Raw genomic sequence first — 20,667 nt, 5'->3', positions numbered from 1 at the left:
GACCCGTTCTGGACAAAAACCGGAAACAAGACTGCCCACTATGACAAACCAGAACATGTAAATTCAGAGCGGGGCAGAACAACAGCGCTTCAATGGAGGCTACACAGCACTGCTGATGTCACCTAGAATGGAGATGAAACGTTTGCACGAAAACCAGTCAGCTCCGAGAAACAACAAACCAACAACTCCAACTGCAACCTGAGCTACAGTCCTTTGTTAAAACATTATTCCAGGGTGGAAATGCCAGATACGGGGGGGCATAGGTTTAAGGTGAGTGGGGGAGTTTTAAAGGAGATTGGAGGCAAGTTGTTTTTTTGCACAGAGGGTGGTAGATGCCTGGAACATGCTGCCAGGGGAGGTGGTAGAAGCAGGTGCAATAGCTATGTTTAAGAAGCATTTAGACGCATGAATAGGCAGGAAATAGAGGCATCCAGCTCTACACCTTGTTATATCAGGGAATAGAAAGATATGCACCATGTGGGGAGAGATAATGGAAACTGCAGATGCTGGACAATCCAAGATAATAAAATGTGAGGCTGGATGAACACAGCAGGCCAAGCAGCATCTCAGGAGCACAAAAGCTGACGTTTCGGGCCTAGAGACTCTCTGATGAAGGGTCTAGGCCCGAAACGTCAGCTTTTGTGCTCCTGAGATGCTGCTTGGCCTGCTGTGTTCATCCAGCCTCACATTTTATTATCTATGCACCATGTGGGTTCAGTTGAGGATGGCATCGTGGTCGCAGACATATGGGGCCAGAGGACCTGCTCCTGTGCTGTGATAACAAAGTGTGGAGCTGGATGAACACAGCAGGCCAAGCAGCATCTCAGGAGCACAAAAGCTGGCGTTTCGGGCCTCGACCCACTGCCCTCTCTCTGAACAAGGGTCGAGGCCCGAAACGTCAGCTCTTGTGCTCCTGAGATGCTGCTTGGCCTGCTGTGTTCATCCAGCCTCACACTTTGTTATCTCGTATTCTCCAGCATCTGCAGTTCTCACTATCCTTGCTCCTGTGCGGTATTCGATGTTCAACAAAATTATCGTTTAAAAATAGGAAAGTAAACGTCACGATTAATTTCCAGGGCTACCTCACGTCCTTGCATGCTGTTAGGGCTAACGCGAGCAAAATGATTTTAGTAGAAGCGTTTTAATGCAATTTGGAAATTTTAAAGGATGAAGTTTTTTTAAGTGTTGTAGGTTCGAGAGTTCTGGATTGATTTCGAAGCCGTTTTTGTAAGAAAGTGAAAACGCTTCATCTAAAATGGTGGTAATGGCTGGGGTATTGAAAAGGCCGGAACGACGACGTTGCTATAGGAACTTGGAGATCTCGGAGAATTGGTTCCGGATTGCACGCCGGGGACCTTTCACTTCTGGAACCGGTGGAGCGTCCGCCATTTTGTGAGAAGCGGCGGGCGGAGGAGGTAGACCCAGGCCGGGACCATGTCGTCGGTCCGGCCCCCAAATGCTTTCTGCACCTTATCTCCGCTCCAGTACCGCGTTCCTGGACGCTCAATTGAGATTTAGAATTAGGGTTTCGAGAGGCCGGAAGCCCGAGGGCAGTTTAAAACCCTGTGTGTTCCGAACCGGCGTCTCCGCCATTTTGCAGAGGCAGTAGGCGGTTGATGTGAGTGGAGAGATAAAGAGGCCGCTGCGAGTCGCGACATTCGTTTCCCTGTTTTATTTTCTGTGTCGTCGTCGTTGTCCGCGGAAGGACCGCCCCCTCGCCCATGAGTGACGCGCGCTGCGCCGGTAAACCCGCAGCGCGCAAAAGCGGAAGTGAGCTTGTTTTGGAAAAGCGAGAGAAATCCAGACTTCAAACGGTAAGAAACCGAGAGAGAAAAGGAGAGGGGTAAAAGAGAACAGAATGGAGAAGAAGAAAAGGGTGGAGGCGGAGGATGGACCTCTGAAATGAAGGGGCTGTCTTGTGAGGGAAGGTTAGGCCTAATGGAGTTTAAAAGAATGAGAGGTGATCTGATGCTGGTCGTGTGTAATATTGGTGAGGTTTGAGAGGACGTTTCCTTTCGCGAGGGAAAACTCGGGGTCACAGTTTTAGTATATAGGATCTTTTATTTAAGACTTAGATGAGGAAGAACTTCTGAGGATCAGCTTCACTTTCCCAGGGCAGCATTGGAGTCTGAGGCATTGAATATATTCAGGGCTCAAATAGGATAACTTTTTGGTTGACTAAAGGTTATGCAGGGAGGCAGGAAAGTTTATTTAACGCTGCAATCAGATGAATATTCATGATATTGAATGATGTAGTAGATGCGATGGGATATGTGCCCTACTATTTTATTTTGTATAGAATCCCTACAGTGTGGAAACAGGTAGTTTAGCCCAACAAGTTCACATTGCCCCTCAGAACATCCCAACCAGATCCATCCTTCGTAACCCACCTAATCTACATATCCCTGAACACTAGAGGCAATTTAGCATTGCCAATCCACCTAGCCTGCATACCTTTGGTCTGTAGGAGGAAGCCAGAGGAAACCAAATCAGACGCTGGGAGAATGTGTAAGCTCCACACTGTCAACTGAGGGCCCTGGCACTGTGAGGCAGCAGTGCTAACCACTGAGCCACTGTTTGTAGTGATATGTCATCATGGAAGGAGGAGAAATGGGGAAGGAAGATGTGAATATCACTGAGAAAGTAAAAACTGGAAGGGGCTATGTACAGAAACTGATGAATGAGTTGATGAAGTAAAAGCCACATAAGAGGAAGATTATTGAGATACACATAAGCAAGCAGAAATGGGTATATAAATACGATCTGACACAAACAAACAACATGTATTAGCTCCAAGACCCAATTGACAGTAGTAACATGATATGAATTAACCCGTTTTTAAAAGTCGTTTGTGTTAGGTGATATCCTTTTTTGTGATGACTTGGGGCTTTTAATGTCCAACTAAAAGTCTTTGGGATTTACACTATAAACTAACGAAAGAAGGTCTGCTGGTAGATTAGCAGAAGACCAGATAAATAGTGAAAAGAGAAATTGATGCAGTGATTCAGAAAAACTAAAGGGACAGGAGACAAAGCAAGTCAAAGATCTGTGTTTGGGAGCAGGATAGGAAGAACTTAGAAGAGATGGACATTGGCAGTAATGAGAGAGACAGAGACAGACAGAAAGGGAAGATTGACATGCAGGTGAAAAGACATCAAGAATGGGTATATAAATAAGGCAGAATCTTCACACACCAGTAGTTTGTCATCTATTCTCTATTTAAGTTACGTCGCTGGTAAACTTTAAGGTTGCAGGCATCTTTTATTTCCACTCCGGTTTTATTCTCCCGTTCGACCTTTGTTTGAAGGATTAATTGTGATCTCAGTGCATCTTTTGCATCACTCCTGGCAGGTTTTTCCTAACAATGGATGCACTTAGGAAGGATGTGAGGAGGTTTCAACAGGGTAGTGCCAATGACAGGGACGTTCAGTATTTGGAGATGCTGAGATGTTTCTCAAATTTTATTAACACTCTGCCCTCAATTAGGAGTGGGTGATGTCCTTAATGAGTACTTCGCATTGGTGTTCATCAAGGAGAAGGGATAGATGATAAGTTTAGGGAGGATCTGTTAGTATTATGGGGCAGGTTGATGTTAAGGTGATGTTGGACGCCTTAAAAACATTTAAGATACATAAGGCCCCAGGGCCTGATGAGATCTATGCCAGGATAATGAGGGAGACAAGGAAGGAGATTGCTAGGGCCTTGATGGAGACTTTTCTATCCCCTTTAGCCACAGGTGAATAGTTAATGTTCCTTTGTCTAAGAACAGCAAGAGGGATAATTCAGGAAATGATAGGGTAACAAGCCTTATCATGATAGGGGAATTATTAGAGAACATACTCAGGAACAGGATTTACCCCACATTTAGCAAAGAATTGACTTAATAGGGATAGTCAGCGTGTGTTTGTGTAGGGAAGGTCTTGACTCTCAAAGTTGATTGACGACTTCCTCAAAAAACTGAAAAGTGACTGAGGGTAGAGCAGTGGATTTTGTCAATATAGACTTTACTAAAGTATTGGACAGGACCCCTCACAATAAACAGATCCATAGATTAAGTAATGCCAGATCCATGGTAAGTTGAGAAGCTGGATACAAAATTAGCTTGGTCATAGAAGACAGAGGGTAGCTTGGAGGGTTTTTTCCTGACTAGACTGTGGCTAGTGGTGTTCTGCAAGGATCACTGTGTGATATATCCAAATGATTTGGATGAAAATACATATGGTCTTATTAATAACTGTGCTGCCCCAAAAATAGTTGACTTGTGGATATTGAGGGATGTTCTTAAAGGATGCAGCAGGATGAGGTTGTAGACTTGCTCGCCAAACCGGTGTGTTTGGTTGTAGATATTTTGTCACCCTATCAGGTTATGTCGTTAGTGCTCCTCTGGTGAAGCGATGGTGTTCTGTCTGGCTTGATATTTCCAACGCTTCTCCAATGTATACTGACGATGCTCCCTAGCAGGGTGATGAATTGTCTGCAACCAAACCAAAAACACTGGCTCAGCGAGCAAGTCTACAACCTCGTCCACAACCGGAGCTACAACTCTTCTCAAAAACTTCATACAGCCGCATATGGATCAGTTGGAAAGTTGGACAAAGAAATGGCAGATGCAGTTTAATCTGGATGTGTGAAATAATGCAATTTGTCACATGATGCAAAAATGCCATTTGGCCCGTTAAGTCTACACTGACCTTCTGAAGAGCATCTGACTCAGATTCACTCCCATCCGTGTAATACTACATTTCCCATGGCAAACCCACCTAGTCTGCTTATCCCTGGACACTATGGGGCAATTTAGCACGGCCAGTCCATCAAACCTGCACGTCTTTGGACTGTGGGAGGAAATTCGAGCACCAGGCAGAAACCTGTGCAGATTCCACATGGATAGTTGCCTGAATCAAACTCTGAGTCCCTGGGTTGTGAGACAGTAGTGCTAACCTCCACCATTTCCCCTGGAAGCTCATTCCATACACTCACCACCCTCTGCATGAAAAAGTTCCCCTTTAGGCCCCTTTCATAGCTTTCCCCTCTTGCCTTAAATCTATGCCCTATAGTTTTGGACTCCCCTATCCTGGAGAAAAGACTTTGCCTATTTACCCTATCCAGGCCCCTCATGATTTTTATAATCTTCTATAAGGTCACCGTTCACCTTTGGGCACTCCAGGGAAAATAGCTCCAGCCTCTCCCTTTAGCTGAAATTCTCCAACCCTGGCAACATCCTTGTAAATCTTTTCTGAACCCTTTCAAGTTTCACAACATCTTTGCTAAAGGCAGGGCCCTTAGGAGCGTCAGTATATACAGTGACCTTGGGGTGCATGTCCATAGTTACTTTAAAGTGGCAACACAAAGTGGATAAGGTGGTAAAGAAGGCTTGCCAGCCTTCTCACCTTCATTGCTTGGGGCATTGAGGATAATAGTTGGTAAGTCATGTTGCAGCTGTTGGAATGCTGTATGCATTTCTGGTCACGACTCTGTAGGAAGGATGTGGAAGCTTTGGAGAGGGTGCAAAAGAGGCTTAGAGGATCTTCCCTGGATTGGATTGTGTTAGCTATAAGGAGAGGTTGGAGAAACTTGGATTGTTTTCGCTCGTGTATCGGAGGCTGAAGCGCCACCTGATAGAAGTATTTTAAATTGAGAAGCTGAATAAGATGGATAATTGGAATCTTTTTCCCAGGGCAGAGATGTCAACTGGGGGCAGGAATTTAGGGTGAGGGTGTAAAGTTTAAAGAAATGTGCAAGGCAGGTTTTTAACACAGAGGGTGGTAGATGCATGGAATGCATTGCCAGGGGAAGGTGGTAGATGTAGAATTACCAACTTTTAAGAGGCGTTTAGGCAGAGGGAGACGGAGGGAGACGGGTCACCCGTAGGCAGGTGGGAATGCTGTAGTTTAGAATGGCGTATGCTTTACAAGATGTGATGGGCCAAAGGGCCTGTTCCTGTGCTGTACTGTTTATGTTCTCGAAGATAGACAATTGTATATGGATAGATTGCTGAAAAGATACCAGTGATGCTTGGTTTATTGTCTCCTGAAATGTGGCACTTCTGATTGTATAACGTTTCCTTTGTACTTTGCTTAAGCATCTGTACTATGAGTTAAAACCTCTGGAATGGGAGGAATCATAAGCAGATTTAGAAAGTATGTGTGAAAGTTCGTGATTGGCGGTTAGTCCATGATCACCTAATTTGTTCACGTCTAAAATTTTCTCCGATCGTATTTATCATTTTCAAATTGATCGGGCAGTGGCTGAACTCAGTTGGACTACCCAGGCCATTGGTATGGCAGAGGTCCACATAATGCACGTGATCCCATCTAATGAATTTGAAGTTCTCTTTTGTAAAGTTTGACTTGCTGTTTAGATTTGACAGTAACAACCCAATGTGTGTTTTGAACTTAGAGGCCAGTAACTGCAAAGGCTGAGCTTGTCCTCATAGTCACCAACTTTTCCTATTAACTCTGCTGTCTTCCTATCAAAGTGTTGCTGTAGGTACTGGTATGTGGCTCAGTTATGCTTGTCTCTTTGTGAGGTATGGAATGTTTTAGTCCTACTTGAGTCCTTTCCCCACAAGTCTTTCTGTGGTACATTGATGACACAGTTGGAGCTGCTTCCTCCTCTGTCTTGAATTGGAAGAGTTTATCAATTTTGCTTTCACTTTCACACTTTGCTTCACCTTCACCTAGTCCATCTCTAATTTCTTCCTTTCCTCCTCCAACATTTGTGTTTCCACTGTTCTCCATTGCAAACCTACTGACTTCCACAGTTGACTAAACATCCTGACAGCCTTCTTTCTGTAAGAGCACGATTTCATTCTCCCACTTCCTCCATCCCATCTATTCTAATGATGCCACCTTCTACAGCAGGCCTCCGAAATGTCCATCTTTTGCCTCAGCTCTGGATTTCGCACCACTGTGGTTCACACCACCTTTTGCCATACCCAGCCTATTTTCTGCGTTTCTGCCCTCACCTGTTCCTTCCCTCCCACAATAATGGTAGGGACCCCCTTAAAGTCTCACTCTACCAGCCTCTGCATCCAAAGGATCATAAGCTGCCATTTCTCCAGTGGGGTGCCATCGCAAGGCACTCATTTCCCTCACCTCCCTTGTTACTAATTTGTAGGGACCATTCCATTTAGGACACCCTGGTGCACTTTCAACAACACCTCACATTCCTACGTCATTGTCCCTTGAAATTGCAGGTTGTCTGTTTCCTCCTCCCCATCAAACACCCCAGACACATTGTCTAATTGAAGCAGTGATTTGCCTGCACTTTATTCAATCTTAGTTATCTGTATTTGCTGCTGACAATGTGGTCTCCTCTTGGGGAGACAAAACATAGGTTGCATGATTGCTTTGAGGAATTCCTATGTGCTGTCCATTAAAATGACCCCAGGTTTGCAGTTAGCTGTAGATTCATTTTGAGTTTGAGGTAAACATATTTTCTTGTTCGCTGAAATCCTGCAAAGGCTTAGAAATTTGTTCGGGCGATTGGGATTTCATGATCTCAGAAGTTAGATTATTAGTCTGTAAGAGATGGGAGCAGAGCCATAGCTGATAGATTTCTCAACTCCATTCTTCTGTAACCCTTGAACCCCACATTAGTCAAGAACCTATCTATTTCTGTCTTAAATACACTTACCAATTTGAGCACTGTGATTTGGCCTCTATACCGTCCTGAGGCAGTGAGTTCCACAGATTAACTGCCCTCTGGCTGGACAAATTCTTTACCTCTCAATTCTAAAGGGTCGTCCCTTCACTCTGTGATCTGCCCTTGGGTCCTAGTATCTCCTCCTCATGGAAGCATCATCTCTAGGTCCACTGTATCCATGATGTAGAGGTGCCGGTGTTGGACTTATGAAGGAGCAGCACTCTGAAAGCTTGTGGTTTCAAATAAACTTCTTGGACAACCTGATGTCGTGCGACTTCTGATCTTGTCCTCTCTGTCTGGGCCTCTCAATATTCTGTAAGTTTTAATTAGGTACCTACTCATCCTCTAAACTCCATTGAATACAGATCCTGAGTCTTCAAATGCACCTCCGATGACAAGCCGAATCATTTTTGGAATTATTCTTTCTAAAGTTTCACTAGACCCTCTCTACACCAGCACATCTTCCTTAGATACCTAAAATGCTCACAATATAGAACATAGAACATAGAACATAGAACAGTACAGCACAGAACAGGCCCTTCAGCCCACAATGTTGTGCCGACCATTGATCCTCATGGATGCACCCTCAAATTTCTGTGACCATATGCATGTCCAGCAGTCTCTTAAATGACCCCAATGACCTTGCTTCCACAACTGCTGCTGGCAACGCATTCCATGCTCTCACAACTCTCTGCGTAAAGAACCTGCCTCTGACATCCCCTCTATACTTTCCACCAACCAGCTTAAAACTATATTCCAAATATAGTCGGACCAGACCCTTATACATCTTCAGTAGTACATCTGTGCGCTTGTATTCTAGCCCTCTTAAAAGGAATGTTAACATTGCATTAGCCTTCCTAACTGCCAGCTGAACCTGCATGCTAATCTTAAGAGAATCCTGAACTAGCATTCCAAAACCCCTTCTGCTTCAGATTTCTGAAGCCTTTCCCTGTTTTGGAAAAAAAATTACATATCTATTCTTCCTAACAAAATGCATAATCTCGCACTTCCCCACGTTGCAATCTGTCTGCAATTTCCTTGCCCACTCTTCTAGCTTGTCCAGGTCCTTCTGCAACCTCCCTGCTTCCTCAACACTATCTGTCTTCCCCATGTATCTTTGTGTCATCTGCAAACTTAGTAACAATGCCCACAGTTCCTTCATCCAGATTGCTAATATATAAATGGAGTAATTGTGGACCCAACACTGATGCTTCCGGCAGTCCACTCTTCACTGGCTACCATCTCGAAAAAGATCCTTTTATCCCTATTCTCTGCCTTCTGCCAGTCAGCCAATTCTCCATTCATTTTCTAGCAATTCTCTGATAATGCAGCACTCCCTTAATTTCTATTGGTATTTCTACCTTCATTTTGTGCTCAAGTCTCTAGATTGGGATTTAAATCTCAATCTCTGATCCCATTGTGAGATCTGACTAATCCTATTTTTCAGTAATTCTGAGAGTTGGATTTTAACTGTTCCCAAGCCATCCACTTCTGCAGTTAAAATCGGCCTTTGGATGTTTGCCAACAGGAATAGCCAAGATTTGAGTTTCCTGAATTGCAGTTTTGTAGTTATTTCAAGATTGTTTTGACATTATGCTGAGTTTGCTGTATATTTATGTAATTTCAGGAAAAATATTATTTCGAGGGTAGAATTCAGCCCACTACCACATGGGGTGCTGCAAGTGCAGATGGGGCCATTCAGCCGATTAACTCTGTATCTACCCTCTGAAGAATGTCCCAGCCAGCAACCCCTCCCAACCCTATTTTCATTATTGGATTGGGAAAGAGTCAGGAATCTAACAGGCATAGCAGATAAGGGGACAACTGTGAGAAGGGGGCAACAGTCAATACAGGACTGAGGGAGTTTTACGTAAATGCACGTGGTATATGAAACAAGGTAAATGAGCTTGTAGCGCAGATTGAAATTGGAAGGTGCAATGTTATGACTGCAGAGATGTGACTGCAAGGGAATCAAGGTTGAGGGCTAAATATCCAAGGATACATGTCCTATCGAGAGGATGGTTAGGTGGCCTGAGGGGATAGGTTGCCTTGTTATTAAGAAATGACATTAAATTGATGGCAAGAAGTGAAAAAGAGTCAAAGTGTAGAATCTGTGGGTAGAGTTGAGCAATCGCAAAGGGAAAAAGGAGCCCGATGGGATTTGTTTACAAGCCTCCTGGCAATGATTTTGTGGTAGTGTGCCTGGACTAATATTCCAGTGGGCCTGGCTAATGCTGTAGAAATACTGGTTCAGATTTTGCAATGGCATCTGGTGGGATGCAAAATACAAAAGCTAAACCCCTTTAGGGAAGGAAATCTACCATCATTATCCACTTCAACTGATTTGTAATTTCAAACCTATAGCAATGTGATTGACTGACTTTTAGTTGTTCTTAGTTTATGGACAATAAATGCTGGCATTGCCAGTGATACTCAGACCCCTTGAAGGGATAGGAAGTAACCATTTAAAAGGCTGTTTCACGAGGTGTTGAGTGATATATATAGCAGATGGAGAGTTTATTTATATAATAGGAAGTAGGTTCTGGATAAATGGATCACTTTGACTTGGCAAACTAGTGGAATGCCACAGGGATCAATGCTGGACTTCAACTATTCACAGTCTATACCGCTGACTTAAGTGAAGACACAACTGACAGTAGATTAGATTAGATTCCTACAGTGTGGAAATAAGCTCTTCGGCCCAACAAGGCCACACCGCCCCCTGAAGCATCCCAACCAGACCCGTCCCTCTATAACCCACACACCCCTCTACACTATGGGCAATTTAGCATGGCCGATCCACCTAGCCTGCACATCTTTGGACTGTGAGAGGAAATCGGAGCACCCAGCGGAAACTCACACAGACACGGGGAGAATGGGCGAACTCTGCACAGACAGTCGCCCAAGGCTGGAATCGAACCCGGATCCCTGGTGCTGTGAGGCAGCAGTGCTAACCACTGAGCCACCGTGCCGCCCAGTACAATGATGAGAAAGCAAATTTTGACGAAGATAATTTGCAAAGGGATATGAATAAGTGAAGTGATTGGGCAAAAGCTTCACACGAAGTATGATGTTGAAAAATACGAGGTTGCCCACTTTAGAAGGAAAAATGGAAAAATCGAATATTTAAGAAGGGGCAGAGTGCAGTCTGCTGTATTTTAGAGTTGTCTGTACATGTCCTTTTACATAAATCATAAGTAACGAACATGCAGATTCAGAAAGTGATTAGAAGAGCAAAAGTTTATTGACTTCAAGGGGAATTGAGTGTTGCCACACCTGTGCAGGAAATTGCTACTGGAGTATTATGTTCAATTTTGAATTCCTTACATAAAGAGGGATGTATACGCCTTGGAAGCAGTTCAGACAAGGTTTGTTTAATCATGCAGTACTGAAGAGGCCCATTGGTCCATTGAGGCTGTATCCCCGAAAAATAATTTACACTAGTTCCACTTTCCCATACTAGGACCATAGCCTCGTTATGATGCTTGAAGTGCTCAACCAGGTGTATTTTAACGGTTGTGAGGTTTCCAGCCTCAACTACTCTTCCCCCAGGTCATGTGTTCCAGACCGCCACCATTCTCTGGGTAAAAGAAAAGCCTTTTTTTCAAATGCCCTCTAAATCGTAGAATTCCTAGAGTACAGAAAAGGCCATTCAGCCCATCAAGTCTGAACCTACTCTGAAGACCATCCTACCTTCTCACCATTTACAATGGCTGAACCACCTAACCTACACATCCCAGGATATTCTGGGGCAATTTAACATAGCCAAACTATCTAACGTGTGCATCTTTGGACTGTGGGACGAAACCAGAGACCTGGCAGAAACCCCTAGATATGGGGAGAAAGTGCAAACTCCCCACAGTTGCCCAAAGTTGGAATCGATCCTGTGTCGTTGGCACGATGAAGCAGCAATGCCGGCCTCTGTTTCGCCCCGAAAGCTCCTGCCTTTCACTTTTAAAATTACGCCCTGTTGTTATTGACCTTTCAACTAAAGGGAGCTGTCCATGCCCCTCATAATCTTATGCATCTCAATTGGGTTCATCCCGCAATCTTCTTGGCTCCAAAGAAAACTAGCACAAGCATATTCAATGATAATGGGGACTGCAGATGCTGGAGAATCCAAGATAATAAAATGTGAGGCTGGATGAACGCAGCAGGCCCAGCAGCATCTCAGGAGCACAAGCGTATTCAACCTCTCTTCGTAGCTGAAATGCAGACAACATCCTGGTGAATCTCCTTTGCACCTCTTCTAGTTCAATCTGTCCTTCCACCTTATGTGGACAAGCTCCCCAAAATTGTTGTGTTCCTCTGACCTTCCAGTTGATTGAGTACTCCCTTGTTTTGCTCATAAATACGTCACTCATGTTTCATAAATCATAGAAACCCTACAGCATGGAAACAGGCCCTTCGGCCCAACAAGTCCACACCAACCCTCAGCATCCCACTCAGACCCATTCCCCATAACCCACCTAATCTGTGCATCCCTGAACACTTTGGGCAATTTAGCGTGGCCAGTCCACCTAACCTGCACATCTTTGGACTGTGGGAGGAAACCGAAGCACCCTGAGGAAACCCACGCAGACATGGGGAGAATGTGCAAACGCCACACAGACAGTCACTCATGGGTGGAATCGAACCCGGGTCCCTGGCGCTAACCACTTAGCCACTGTGCTGTTATTAGAATTAAATTTTTATTTCAGGGTTGTGGGCATCACTGGCTGCTTAAATGTTTATTGCCTGTCCCTAGTTACCTTTGAGAAGGTGGTGGTGAGCTGCCAATGATCTATCCCTCTTCAATAATCCGTTTATATCTTCCTGAAACCTAGCACCTTCCTCACTGCCAGCCACCCGGCCAATCTTTGTGTCTCTGCAAACTTACTTAACATCCTCTCCATATTCTCTTGGACATCCTTTATATATATCAGAAACAATATGGGATTCGGTACAATGCCCTATTATATGCTAGTGCACACTGGGCTCTAGTCATGTATACGGCCTTCTACCACTACCTGTCTCCTGTCATTTAGTCAATTTTGGATTCAACTTGCAGCAGGCTGATTGTCGGCAAAATGGTGTTGGCTAATAGGGAAGGTTTGAGCAGGCAAGGCCTATACTGAATGGATTTAAGAAAAAGTAAGAGGTCATCTAATTGAAACATCTCAGATTCTGAGGGATTTGTCGGGTTGGATGCTGTGAGAATGCTTCTCCTTATGCAGAAATCTGGAAATTGTTTAAAAATTAAGGGGTCTCCACATTAAATCTGTGAGGCAGAATTTCCTCTCAGAGCTGTTGATCTTTGGAATTCTCTTTCTCAGAAAGCAGTAGAGATTGAATCATTGAGTATACTCAAGGCTGAGCTACACAAATTTTTGAGATGCAAGGGGAGTACAGATTATAAAGGGCAGATAGGCAAGTGGATTTAAGGCCATTATCAGATTAGCTGTGATCCTATCAAATGGGGGAGCAGGCTTGCTGGGCTGGATAGCCTACTCATGTTCTTATCTCTTATGATTCTAAAAATTGCCCGTTCCCTTTTAAGAAGATTTGATCATTTACCATTTGAGAGTCTTAATTCCATAATGATCTGAACAACAATTTTAAAAGCTCTGGCAGTGCTTTGGAAAATAATTAAAACGTCTAGTTAACTTTAAACCTTTTAAGTTATTTTAGGACTATTTTGCTGATGATGTTCAAATTCTGTGACATGGATCCCCATTTTTCTATGAATGAATGTCCACTGTCAGGAATAACCAAGTTTACAGTAAGAAATACATTGGTGCTAGTTGTAATAATCTGTAAAGCAGTTTTTATCTTGATGCAATGCATGAATGGCAATCTCACAATTTATAGAGTCTTACAACATGGAAACAGACCCTTTGGTCCAATCAGTCTACGCTGACCATGTTCCCAAACTAAATTAATCCCACCTGCCTCCTCTCACCTTAAAAATATGCCCTTCTGTCTTGAAATCCTCCATCCTGGAGAAAAGACACTTAGCATAAACTCTATCTATACTGCTCATGATTTTATAAACCTCTGTAAGGTCATCTCTCAACCGCCTACACACCAGTGGAAAATGTCCCAGGCTGTCCAAGCTTTCTTTATAACTCAAACCTTCCATACCTGGCAATTTCCTAGTCAATCACTTCTGGATCCCTCTTTAGCTTAATAATATCCTTCCTATAACTGGGCATCCAGAAGTGAGACCTCTTCTGGAGTACTGTGTCCACAATGTCCTGTACAGCCTCAACATGATTTCCCAACTCCTACACTCAAAGGACTGAAATGATTTTATAAACCTCAGTAAGGTCATCCCTCAACCCTTACACAGCAGTGAAAAATGTCTCAGCTGTTTTTACATCTCAAACCCTTTCATTCCTAGTAAGTTTTATTTTCTGAACCCTCTTCAGTGGAATAATATCCTTCCTCTAGCAGGAAGTTCATGATTCAGAAATGAAAAGTTTGGTGGAAAGTGGCAGCTGTTATGGATAAATGTATTTTTGTTTTAACGGACCATATTGGAGCATGTTGCCCATTGAATCACTGGAATATGTCAATTTTAATATTAGATCTTTTTTTAAAAAAGAAGAAAACAAGGTGTTTTAATTTGGAAAAGGTTGGAAATATTGATAAATGTAAGATAAATCTCCTGGTCTGGATGTATTGCATCTGCATGTATTAAAAGAAATTAGGAAAGTGATAGCAGAGGTACTCTTACGTATGTTTAAAAATTCATTAGGGAGGAGAAAAAGTAATGGAGCACAGTGAAAATATAAGAAGGAATATTGAATAACTCCAGGAAATAATAGACCTAGTAGCATAATGTCATAAAGCGACAAGAAAGAGAATAAAGTTTTAACTCAACTAATAGAGAAGCATCTTAAAAGTGACAATATAATGAATAGTCAGTAAAAATTCCAAAAGGAACAGTAATGCTGATGAATGCTATAAAGAAATAATAGAAAGAATAGATAAGTCATGTAGGAGATGTGTATGAATTTTTAAAAGGTGAAGTATCACTAAGACTGATTATCCAGGTCAGCATGGGGTGAGGTAGGCGAGACAAAGGTAGTAAGCTTGTTCAGAAACAAAAAATACATAAAGGGTTAAGGATAGCTACTGAGTCTGGCAAAACTTGAGGTGGCCTTTCACATGCACTCATGCTGAAACCACTGTCCCGCAATTTCTGTTAACCATTTAGACTTGGTGCTGTAAATACTAGGTAATTCTGTGAATTCACTACCTGAAGGACTGTTGAAGGGGATTTAGTGTCAAGTTTGAAAAGGGAAGTTGATACCTCCTTGACTATCAATAAACAGCAAGGATATGAGCAAGTTTTGGTGAATTTGGGATTTGCTGGATAGCTCTTGTAAACATCTGGTGTTTTGCTCAATAGATTGTATGGCCACGTCCTATGTTGCAAGATTCTATGACCCTCCCCACCCAACAGTACTTTATACAAACTGTCCTGTTCAAACCACGTTAGAGCTCTTGATCTCTTCCTAAATTACATACTACTATGACTTTGAAATATGCATGATCCTTTATCTCTAACAGCAGTGCATGAGTCCTTTCATTACAAAAATTGCAGCAGTTCATAAAGGTAACTCACTGCCAACTTCAGGATAACTTTTCATTCTTTAATGCAATATTGGCATTGCTGGCAAAACTATTATTTGTTGTCCATCTGTAATTGCCCTTTTGTTGGCTGGCTTGCTCAGACATTTCAGAAATCCGCCAAATTTCCAAGTGGGCCCAGAGTTGTATGTAAGCCAGACCAGGTAAGATTGCTAAATTTCCTTTCCTAATGGACATCTGTGAACCAGATGAGATTTTAGAACTTTTGATGAAAGCAGTCATGTCACCATTACAGAGGCTAACCTTTATACAAAATTATTTCATTGATAAAAGAACCATACCTCGAACGAGCACTATAACAAAACTAAACTTTACACTTATCTAATTAAATTAAAATTTCCCTTTTTTCGCCAGGGAAATGAAGCATTCCAGCCAATGCAATCCCCACTGGTAGCAAAAAATGACTAGGTTTATATTCTGAATTTTCTAACTGGATTTAAAGGCCACCAACTGCTGTGATGGAATTTGAACCCATGTTCATAGACCAATATCATGAATCTCAATTCCTAGTCCAGTGACATTACCACTATGTCGAATTCTCCCTCTTAATGAGGGTCAGGCAATAAATACTGGTCGTTCTAGTAACATGCGCAACCCCAGAATGGATTTTTAAAAAAAAAACAGCTGCTCCTTGGAAAGTTGCCATTATCAAAATCCAAGTAGCAATGCCACTTGCTTTTACACCTCTGCTATTTTTAGTTGCCAAAGTCTGTCCAACAGCAGTCCTGCTTGAACCTCTTCCTCCAAGAATTGTAAACATTATGAAGCACATTTGGCCTCAGACTCAACTCTTCTGTTATCACTTCCATCCCACTCTTGACTCACTTTCTCATTTTGAACTAGGTTGTTTATAATTTCAGCATTCAACTTTGCCCTGAGTTGAGTTACCAATTGCATGTGCTCTTTCCCAAATGTCATCTAATCACACATCAGCCAGTCTCAGCCCATCTTGCTACCCATAACCTCATATATGCCTTTGTAATTTTCATGACTCTTGCAATTCCGTACTATAATCCAGTCCTCCAAATCTCTGCTACTTACACCCCATCCTGTACAAACTTCCATTATCATGCGCTCATTGACCTGTTTTGACTTCTGATTTCGACAGCACCTCAATGATAAATATTCTTATTTTCCTGTTCAAGTCTGTTGCTTTCTGTGTTGTCACCTGTAGCCCCAAGACTCTGTAATGCCACACTAGTATACATGTCCTTTGTCTTATCATTGCTGACATGTTGTTACTCGTCTCGGCTCCAAGGTCTAAATTGCTTCCTTATATTTCTGCTTTCCCAAGGTTTAGTTTTTCCATAAGCTGCAGCTCTCTCAAACAACTTTCATACCGTCATAGAGATGTACAAGTTAATTAACTTAGGAGCAGGAAATAGCCATTGTTTTCTTTTCCCTCTTAAAATTGTTAATTACTTTTCTCTTCTGGATATATAATGCTTGATCCAATTTTCCATGCAACCCATTACACCATTTCCAATCACTCTCCCTTTCTGAATGTTTTGAAACACTTCGTCCAGAATTTATGCTCATGTTTTTTGGGGTCCCTTGTTTAAATTCCTCCAATGAGATTTCAGTCCTGTGGCAGGCATAGAAGCAGGCTGAACCAATTACGTGTAATCACTTTTGTCGCTGACAGTAAGATGTTGTGAAAGATTTGATCAGCATGATACTGATGGCAAACTGGGTGAAGGATGATATTTTTTTCCTTTAAATTAAACCTCCCTGCCTGCTTTACCTTTCATCACTTTTCCTTTTAGACCGTTGTGGTCGCTCTGTTTGTTTGTTTTTCACTTGTGGGAGGTTATGTTGCTGGCTGGCCAGCATTTATTGCGTGTCCCTAATTGCCCTGGAGAAGGTGATGGTGAGCTGCCTTCTTGAACTGTTGCAGTCCATGTGCTGTAGGTTGACCTTAGAGAGAGGATTCAGGGTTTTGACCCAGTGACAGTGAAGGAACAGAGATATATTTCCAGGTCAGATGGCGAACAGTTTGGAGGAGAACTTGCAGGCGAAGGTATTTCCATTATCTGCTGCCATCTTTTAGATGGAAGTGGTTCTGCGTTTAGAAGATGCTTTCTAAGGATCTTTGAATTTCTGCAGTGCATCTTGTAGATAGGTACACAGTGTTGTTACTGAGTAGTTGTGAAGGGAGTGGATGCTTGTGGATGTGGTGGGCTGCTTTGTCCTAGGTGGTGTCAAGCTTCTTGAGTGTAGTTGGAGCTGCACTCATCTAGGCAGGTGGCGAGTATTTGACCACATGCCTGATTTGTGCCTTGTAGATGGGGGACAGACTTTGCGGAGTTAGGAACTGAGTTATTTGCGGCACTATTCCTGGCTTCTGACTTGCTGTTCTATCACTGTGTGTGTGTGTGTGTGTGTGTGTGTGTGTGTGTGTGTGTGTGTGTGTGTAGACAAATCCCGTTGAGTTTCTGGTAAATGGTAACCACCAGGATATTGATAAAGGGGATTTAGTGATGGTAACACCATTGAATTACAAAGGATAGAGTGTAGGTTGTCTCTTATTGGAAATGGTCATTGTCTGGCATTTGTGTGGTGCAAAAGATCTCCTTGTAGAGCATGTAAAACAACACTTTTAATTGCATCTCAGTACATGTGACAACAATAAATTAAATCAAAGAATGTTACTTGCCACTTGTCCGTGTAAACCTGGATATTGTCTAGACCTTGTTGCATTTGAACATAGACCATTTCATTATCTGAAGAATCGTGAAAGGAGCTGAATGTTGCATAATCATCAGCAAACATCCTATGCTAACTCTGAGCCTATCACACCTGACCTTATGTTGGAGGGAAAGTTGTTGACAAAGCAAGTGTAGGTGGTAAGACCTAGGACGCTGCTGAGAGGAATTCCAGCAGAGATGCTCTGCACCTGAGATAATTGACCTGCACTAATTGCAACCATTTTTGCATGTACCATGTATAACTGCTACCAGCAGAGTGTTTCCCTTGGTTCCCATCACTTCTTGTTTTGCTAGGGTTCCGTGATGCTCTATTCGGTTGAATGTGTACTTGTTACAAAGATGATATCTTTAGTTGTGATCTTACCCCCCCGTACACTTCATCTTTCTTTGAATATTTGGGTTATGCCACTCCTTTTCTGTTTTAGATCACTGGTTTTTCAAGGCATGGGCCAGATGTTGCATGTACACTGGCAGCATCCAGTTTGACCTCTTCATCGTCACCTTAATCCCTCAGCAGTCAGACTGGGATGAGCAGCTTTTGCAAAATAGGAGTGCTTGAGCACTTTGGGTCTATACTCTAGGTTTCGAAGGACGAGGGGTGAACTCATTGAAACTAACAAAATAATGAGAAACTTGGATAGAGTGGATGTAGAGACAATGTTTTCACAAGTAGAAGAGACTAGGAGCTGAGGCCACAGCCTCTAAGTGAAGGGCTGAACCTTTAGATTTGAGGTGAGGAAGAATTTCTTTAACCAGATGGTGGTTAATCTGTGGAACTCATTGCTGCAGAACACTGTGGAAGGCAAGACGTTAAATGTATTTAAGGTGGAGTTACATAAGTTCTTGATTAGCAAAAGGTTCAAAGTTTATGAGCAAGAGAATGGGGTTGAGAAATCTATTAACCATAATCATTTGGCAGAACGGACTCGATGGCTAATTCTTCTCCTATACGTTATGGTCTAAAGACCATTTCCATTGTTTGGTCCAACCACAAACTATACCTGTACCACCAATTCAGTCCCCTTCCTTGACCAGTTTTTAAGGTTGAATAATCTGTTCACAGTCTTGACTACCTAGTCACTTCTGACCTGAGCACATGAATGGTTGCAGACAAGTCTTCATTTTAAAGAACTGCTCACATGTAGTCTTGCATGAATTATTATGAATGTACTTCATCCACAAAGCAGTGGAAAGGATCTTATTTTTAGCTAAATACTGCCTATGACAAAGACAATTTGCAACCACCTCCACAAAATAACTTGCTATACCCCTGCCACAAGCCATTTGCTGCTGAAACCCTCATTCATACTTTATTATCCCTGGTCAGGCACTTTTCTGGCTGAACTTCTATTATCTACCCTCTCTAAAAGTGCAGTTGCATAGTCCCAACAGGTTATAAGGATGTGCTCACATTAGAGAGAGGTGCCCTGTTGAGGTATTTGAAATTGGTTGGCTTGCCGAGAGGGGTGTCCATCTGGTGGTTTAACTTGAAGGTGAATAGACCTCAGTTGAGGGCAGAGGTTGAGAAGCACAGTCCTTCATAGTAACCTCAGCAGGTGCAAAAATTGAGCCTACAGAATTGGCATCAGTCTGTACAACAAACTGAGCTGACTAATGAGCCCCAACCCCCAAACACATGCATGCATGTGCATACACTGCAGTTTATTCATAATTTTGCTAGCTGTGTCCTCTCCTGCAGTGTTGCCTTTTTATCTGATCTGTGCTCTTGACATGCATTTCTTCTTGATCTCCCGACACCTAAAATATCTTCATCGTTTTCTGGCTTCACTCCTCTCTCTGTGACTTTCTCCAACTATTCAACCTCACACCGCAGTCTTCTGGCTTAGGCTTCTTGTGCATCCCTGCTCCCTTCTCCCATTGTTGTTGACAATGCCTTTTAGCCATTTAGGCTTACATTCTGGGATTGCCTTGCAAAGTATCTCTTGTGCCATCTTCTTTAAGATATCTCCTTAAAACTTTGGCTATTTGGCCAAACCTTTGAAATTCTGAATATTAAGCCAAGTCCGTTACTACTTGATTATGCATCGGTTAAGTGCCTTATGATTTTCACTTTGAAGATGCTTTTTTTGTTGATATTGCTCGTTTCCAGTTTAGAAATAATTTCATAGCCTTTGAGTATCACAACTGCAGTGCCAAGCTGCGTGGTGGAAGGTCTGTCTAGATATTTTCAAATCAACCTGTTCAAGGATATTTATTCCACAGCTCTGAAGCAGGTGGGACCTGAACCTGAGCCACTTATCATCTAACAAGCTGATCTGTCAGTCGAATGTTTAGAGCTTTGATTTTGCAAATTTTAGCTTCTCTCATTTGGTTACTTGGTCTTGCCGGTTGATGTGCGTAATGTATGAGATGATGCAGGTGCAACTTGTATCACTGTGGAAAAAACAGTTATATAACAAACTGAGAATCTCACATTTTAAAAATTTACTTATTCATTCATGAGAGAGTGTCATCAGTTCGACCAGCATTAATTGCCTTTCTATAGTTGCTGGAGAAGATGGTGGTGAACTGCCTTCTTATACAGATGCAGTCAATGGGCTTTAGGTCTACTCGATGTTGTTAGAAAGGGAGAGTCAGAGTTTGAGCCAGTGACAGTGAGGTATAACCAAATCAGGATGATTTGTGGCCTGGATAATAAAATGTGAGGCTGGATGAA

The 20,667-nt window shown here is 42.6% G+C and overlaps 1 protein-coding gene across 3 annotated transcripts in view; it reads left to right on the top strand.

The window, feature by feature from the left end:
• Window positions 1-1,299: 1,299 nt before the first annotated feature.
• Window positions 1,300-20,667, top strand: part of ark2n (arkadia (rnf111) N-terminal like PKA signaling regulator 2n) — a 113,882-nt gene continuing 94,514 nt past the window's right edge. Inside the window, exon 1 of one of the 3 annotated variants that reach the window (XM_048554209.2) lies at window positions 1,300-1,814. The gene's annotated coding sequence lies outside the window, so the exon portion shown is untranslated. The remainder of the gene's footprint in view (window positions 1,815-20,667) is intronic. The other 2 variants (XM_048554110.2, XM_048554023.2) reach the window with 2 other exon arrangements.

The sequence above is a fragment of the Stegostoma tigrinum genome, chromosome 1 (assembly GCF_030684315.1).
Source record: "Stegostoma tigrinum isolate sSteTig4 chromosome 1, sSteTig4.hap1, whole genome shotgun sequence".
Lineage (NCBI taxonomy): Eukaryota > Metazoa > Chordata > Chondrichthyes > Orectolobiformes > Stegostomatidae > Stegostoma > Stegostoma tigrinum.
The sequence above is the reverse complement of the archived record's forward strand: the minus strand, read 5'-3'. Positions and strand labels throughout refer to the sequence as shown.